Here is a 6539-nt window from a genome sequence, read left to right as displayed (position 1 = left end):
CTCTACTTCTCCTGGTTCAGAATGTGACAGTCATGCTTTTGACAAATACTGAACAGAGAACATATTACCCCCATCCTGGCCCACTTACACTGGCTCCATATACTGTTCATCAACTCTATTTCTTGCTTTGTTACTACTCTTTGTTGTTATGTTTGTTTTTTTATTAGATTTGTTGTGGATTCCTGCATTCCTAATGACCTGGTCTCCTTTCCCATCAGGCGCAGGAGCAGTATCAGGTGAAATGGCAGAGGCAGCCCTCTTCCATCAATATCACCAAGAGAGAGCAATTGAGGTGATCCTTGATTTTCATGGAAAAGAGAACATCATTCTTGTTGTCATTGTTGTATATTGTGTTGTGTTGTCTGTAATGTGTTGTTTGAATTTACATTGTGTCATCTAAATGCTGATTTATTTTCTTGTATTTTGTCTTTTTACATGTGTTTGCTTTAAGTGGCATTGCATTGAGCTCTCAGAGCCATCATAGATTTAGTAAGTACATGATGAATGTCATGGATGTACTTTTAATCAACACTTTTTAAAAACAGTTAGTGAGTACAGTAGTTCATGAGGAAAGTGTGAAGAAAAATTACAGTGGCCAAGTGAGATAGTCAGACTGTGACTTGAGAAAACACGTATAAATAGAAAAAACATTACAACATTTAGGGCCTGAATGTATTGATTTTTCATGATCTCCAAATCCAAGGGTGTTGAGGACCTAGAACCTGGTGACCTGATAGAAATCTTCCGTGATAACTGTCAGCACTGGGCTGTGTACATTGGTGATAGATACATTGTTGAGTTGGTTGCTCTTGGTGAGTAATTTCTTTACATTACTGTGTCATTACTGCTACTCTGCAAACACTGAACAGTAAAGATCAACATATAGCAGCTAAGATGAATTATTCTGCAGATCTGAGTGCAGACTTTGATTATTTATTTGGTTGAACTTGAACAAAACTCATCATAAAACATGTCACAACATTCACCACATATACTTTGTATAAACTGTGTGCCTCTTTATCCCTATAAATAGGCAATTCTAGGATTTCGCAAGTCGTATCAGTAGTGCCAGGTGAAGTGAGAAAGATAAAACTCCAAGATGTGGTCAACCAAGACAAGTGGAAAAAAAATAATGAAAAACATCCAAACTACAACAGCAAGTTGAAACCCAGGCCAAAGAAAGAAATTGTGAAAGAAGCCCTTTCACGTGTGGGGAAGACTCAGTACAATGTTGCTACTTGGAACTGTGAGCACTTTGCCACCGAGTGCCGTTATGGCACAGCTCTGTCTCTACAGGTATGTAGATGGATGGTTTAAATGGATAATTTAAAATGCCTGTATCAGTATACTACACTTTTTGCAGCTAAACTCATATTTTGTGTTTTTGTGTGTTATCTTTTGGTACAGGTGATGGAGAAGGCAAAGACTGTTTCTGGAGTTGGACTTCTTGGTCTTCTAGGTTCCATGGCTTCCATCTGAACACATTCCTGTCAGTACTCAGTAGATACTGATATTTTTTTGTCAAACTGCATGTTGTTATAATCAAGTTGCATGTTGCTTTCTCCTGCTACATTCCCATTTCCCCCAGTCCCTTAGTTGCCACTCTCCACTAGTCCTCCAGATGCCCTCTGACTTTTCTGTCTGTATGAAAAGACTTGACTGACCAAAAAATATACTGCCTCCAGTTTCCTGTCTCTCTCCACTTACCTGTACATTAAAGGCAAAAAGTCACAAAAATATACTTAAAAAAAGAGAAAATACTTGACTGAGTGGGACTTCAGATAATCACTTGTGTAACTAAAGTTATATTCATGTTTATCCTGATGTAAGTTGAGTAATTTTGGAGAGGATTGTGTTTACTGGGTTTTTTGTGTCTCCACTCTCATCTCCCCAACTATAACACATCCTGTTAATTCAGTTAGTATTTTATTCCTGTGTTTCAGTCCTGTCTCATTGGATCAGTTATTCTGTAGGGTTTTTCCTGCCTGCACTTCTGTATTCTGTTCTTGAGTCTCAAATAAAGTTATATTCTCAAGTTCCAGCTTTGTCCTGCATTTTGGTCCACCTGCTCTACTCTTCACATGACACATTTTGATCCCAAATGTTCCCACTTACCCTTGTGAAAATTATAGTATAAGCATACTTACATATGTTCTCTAATTGAATACACTTAGATTGTGTTATTTGGACTTTGAAATATTTGAACACTGTATTTGATGGACAGATAACAACTATAGAATGGTATCTGCCTGAAAACTTTAATAACCTCCTGTCTGAGAGGAAGGGTGCAAACCGTTCAGCACTTTATTCATTGTTATGATGATGTTGAATTTACTTAACAACCCCATTACTTACAGATGAATGTGCTTGTAGCACCAGTAGACACACAGAGACTGTGCTGGTTGATAATCAGCTTTGGCGCTCTGGCCAATGTTACATAACAAAAAGACATCCTGAGAATGTTGAATTTGCTTCGTAGTAGAAGTGTCGATGGTAAAACAAATATATAAAGAGAACGCAGGATAAGGCAGTTTGCACAGAATAAAGATACAAGACAGCAGTAGAGCTCATGACTTATACAGTTAGTTCTCATTAAGCAATGTCAAAAACAAACATTTTTGTGAATTCATTTCCTGAGCCAAGTCTGCTCCATCTTAGCAATAGAAAGCATTTTGTTGAGCCACCTGCTGAATGATGGACATTTCCACTTTGATAATATTCATTTTGTAGCTGCAACCATGTCTGCTTTTGATGGGAGGGAAAGGGCCAGTGTTGCAGAAAGTATAGTCTAGCTCAGGGGTTCTTAACCTTTTTTACCTTGAGGTCCACTTTTTTTGGTGCAGAGTGGCCCAGGGCCCATTAAATATTAACAGGTGTAATTGATCTCACTCTTGGTTTGATTTGTATTCAATAATAAACTAAATCCACTTACAGTTCATGAAATCAATTTGAAAGATTGACCACTCTAATGAAAGTTCTATATACCTTATATAACCTGTGTGCCTCTTTGTCATCCCCTCATACTTTGGAATAGATGGTTCTGGAGGTTCATTCACCTCATCAGGAGGTTCTGTGAGGGCCAAAATAATGAAAGACAAACTCAGCACTGTGTTGAAAGGAAATGATTACAGGGTGCATAACTTACACGACCACAAGTGGAAACCCAGGCCAGCTGAGGATATTGTGAAAGAAGCCCTCTCGTATCTGAATGAAGACGTGGACTACAGTGTCTGGAATTGCAACTGTGAGCACTTCGCCACCTGGTGCCGTTATGGTCAATACATGTCTCGTCAGGTATGTAGATAGATCCATAAGTTCAAATTTCAAAGTAAATAACTGAATGTATTGTTTTTGATTGTAATGTGACTTTGTCATGCCATGAAATCTGAACAAATGTTACAATGTATTGTTTTTTATTAATTCAGTTTTCATTTGGAAACTATTATGGCTACATTACTCAACATTTAATTTGGAGATATTTTGTCCTTGTTGAGTATTCATCAGTCTTGTTGTCAGACCAGTTAACCTGCTGCTTGAATTAGGCTATTTCCTCACTGTGGATTTTATTTATATTGTCAAAACACAATATTTCCCAACACAACAGAAAAGTGTCCTTAATAACTCAACAAAACAATGGGTAAATGTTTTGTTTAAGACGATCAGAAGCAGTGACCCATGATCCTCAGCGACTGTTACTATGGTGAAGACACTATAACATTATATAGTACTTTGCAGTACACTTTTATATATTACACTTTATAGTACACTTTTAGTTTAAATGATGTCCTCAACATTTAGTGACATTGTTGAACCATTTTTTTTTAATCCAACCACGACAGAGGATCCTAATTGACTTTACATTGGTATTGTTACCATGATACTGACTCATACATTTTACACGTTACATCCGGTGTTAAGAGGTTGCGGTCATTTCACTTATTTCTGTGAGGTCAGTTCAAAGGCAGAAGTAGCATGAGGAAAAACCTCAGAAGTTACTGTCATATTACACAATGCATTAAAGTATACTACATTTCTTGCAACTAAATTCATGTTTTGTGTGTCTGTGTGTTAACAGGCGGAGGAAGGTTCTGTTATAGCTGGAGTTGGACTTGTAGGTGTTCTAGGGACCGTTCTTTCTGGATTACTCCTGATGACCAACAGATCATAACAGAGCAACAGAACATAAACATCAAAGTCTCACACCTCCTTAACTTACTTCTCAGTCCGTACACGTGCAGTACATGCATACAAGTCAAATGGCCCAAATGTCCCCAACCTGCCCTTGTGGAAATAAAAATATAAAAGTATACTTCCCTATGTATTCTGATTTAAAACACTTACATTGTGTTATTTGAACTTACTAACAATGAATGCATAGACAACATATAACGTATAACAAGTGAAACTGTGTGTGATTGCTGTCAGCCACTCAAATAAAATTCTAATCACAAGTTCCTGCTTCGTCCTGCATTTGGGTTCACCTGCTCCACTCTTCATGTGACACATTTTCATACTAAATGTTCACTAACCCTTGTCATATTCAACATATAAGCATATTTCCATGTGTATTCTGATTAAATGCACTTAAATTGTGTTATTTGGACTTAATAACATTGTAATTAATGTATATAAAACTGTGTGATTGCCAGGGTTGGAAAAAGATGTCCAGCAGTAAGTCTCATTTTTACATAATTCACATGGTTGCAGCGCCTCCTAGTGGCCAGAAGGACAAAAGTTTTGCTGCTCACAATAGTTTTTACTTTGTCACATTACAAAAATGAATGCTATTCTTATCTAGAAATGACTGAATTCTGAGCTATTTCTCTTGAAAAATTGAATTAATGTCTCACTGTGAAAACTAAAGGAGAATAATAGACATAAAAAGTTTAAAATATACATTTTCTTGACCATTTCAAAGTATCTGGGCTTGTGTCCATTGATAAACTGGCCCAGACAAAATTAGCACAACAGAAATATGATTATATGAAATGAAATGACTGAAATTATACACAAACATAAAACAAATGAAAGAAAATGTTTGCCGATGATGATTATTATGATAATTATGAAGGTGATGATTATCATTATTATTATTTGGGGTCTGTATCTTTACTTTGCATTCATGTTGGCTCTAAACTGCCACTTTTATGCCCTTAACTAAACTCTGATCATGTGACCTGTGACACACCAAGTCAATCAGTTACATAGCGCCAAATCACAACAAAAGGTTTCTCAAAGCACATTTCACATAGAGCAGATTTAGATCATACTCTTTAATTTACTTTAATTTTATCTAAAGAGACCAAACATTCCTCCAAGAGCAGCACTTCATGACAGCGACAAGGAAAAACTCCCCTTTTACGGGAAGAAGATTAATATAGTGAATGTATTAATAGTACATGAGTGTAAATACATAGAGAGAGGGAGGAGGAGAGGAGGTCAGTACATCATGGGAAGCCCCCCAGCAGTCTAAGCCTATAGCAGAATAAAGTAGGAGCTGGTCCAGTACAAGCATGGCCAGCTGTCTGGAAGATGGTTCGACAGGAGAGGAGCCTGATAACTGAAGTCTCTGCCTCCTGTTCTACTTTTAGAGATACGAGGAACCACAAGTAAGTCTGCAGTGTTCTGGTGGGTTCTTAATGTTCTATGAGCTTGCTGTAAAAAAAATTCTGCCGTTTTTGCAGAAAAACCCGGCAGCATTTTATAAGAAGCCAATGCAGTGAAGCTAAAATGGAAGTAATATGATCTTTTTTGTCAGAATGCACGCAGCCTTATTCTGGACCAGCTGTAAGGTCTTTAGAGTCTTGTTGGGGCAGCCTGATAATAATGAATTACAATAATCCAGACTGCATCATTTTGAAAATAGATGTGCCTGATTTTCACAATGTTACATAGCTGAACAAATGCAGTCCTTGAAATAAGTTTTATGTGGGACTTACAGGACATAGCCAAGTCAAAATAAAACCATAAAAAAAAACATTTTGAACAAAACACCATTTTAAGGTTGACTTTTTTGTCATCGATGTTACCCATCTAACATCTTATTTATTTCACATTTTTTAATCATTTTTTAATGACCACATGAACTCTCAGATCAATGTCTCAGAGACAGTTACATTATTGTTTTCTGAAAAGCAGACAATTTCACCTGAATAAAGATCAGTGCATGCAGAGAGAGAGAGAGAGAAAAAAATGCATTTTAACATCTGATACAAGAGGATGGCTGTTTCTCAGGAAATGAATTTAAGAAATAGGAGAAATCTCAAAATCTCATACTGATGTTAAATTGAGCTCGGTTATGTTTAGGAGATTTTTAAGATCCACAGTTGCGCATACTGAGAAAGAAACTACTGGTCAAATGTTTTCAGTATTTGCAGGACTATTGTGTGAACCACTAATATCCAAACCAACAATGTGTTCAATATGGCCAGTGATTTAGTTAATTGTAGAGTTGAGCTCCGCCTTCGAAACATAATTTTGTTCATCTTCTTCTCTGGTGCTGTAATTAGGGAGTTTCCTCTGTACAGAATCTGCACATC

General features: G+C 36.9%; 1 long non-coding RNA gene across 1 annotated transcript; it reads left to right on the top strand.

Annotated features, from left to right (window-relative positions):
* The first annotated feature begins 241 nt into the window (after positions 1–241).
* Positions 242–1329, top strand: LOC128363161 (uncharacterized). Its single transcript, XR_008321653.1, has 3 exons — positions 242–292; positions 704–812; positions 1034–1329. It is a non-coding gene; the product is annotated as an uncharacterized LOC128363161 (long non-coding RNA).
* Positions 1330–6539: the final 5210 nt, after the last annotated feature.

Source organism: Scomber japonicus, chromosome 8 (assembly GCF_027409825.1).
Source record: "Scomber japonicus isolate fScoJap1 chromosome 8, fScoJap1.pri, whole genome shotgun sequence".
NCBI classification, from domain to species: domain Eukaryota; kingdom Metazoa; phylum Chordata; class Actinopteri; order Scombriformes; family Scombridae; genus Scomber; species Scomber japonicus.
This window is presented reverse-complemented; position numbering and strand designations above follow the sequence as displayed.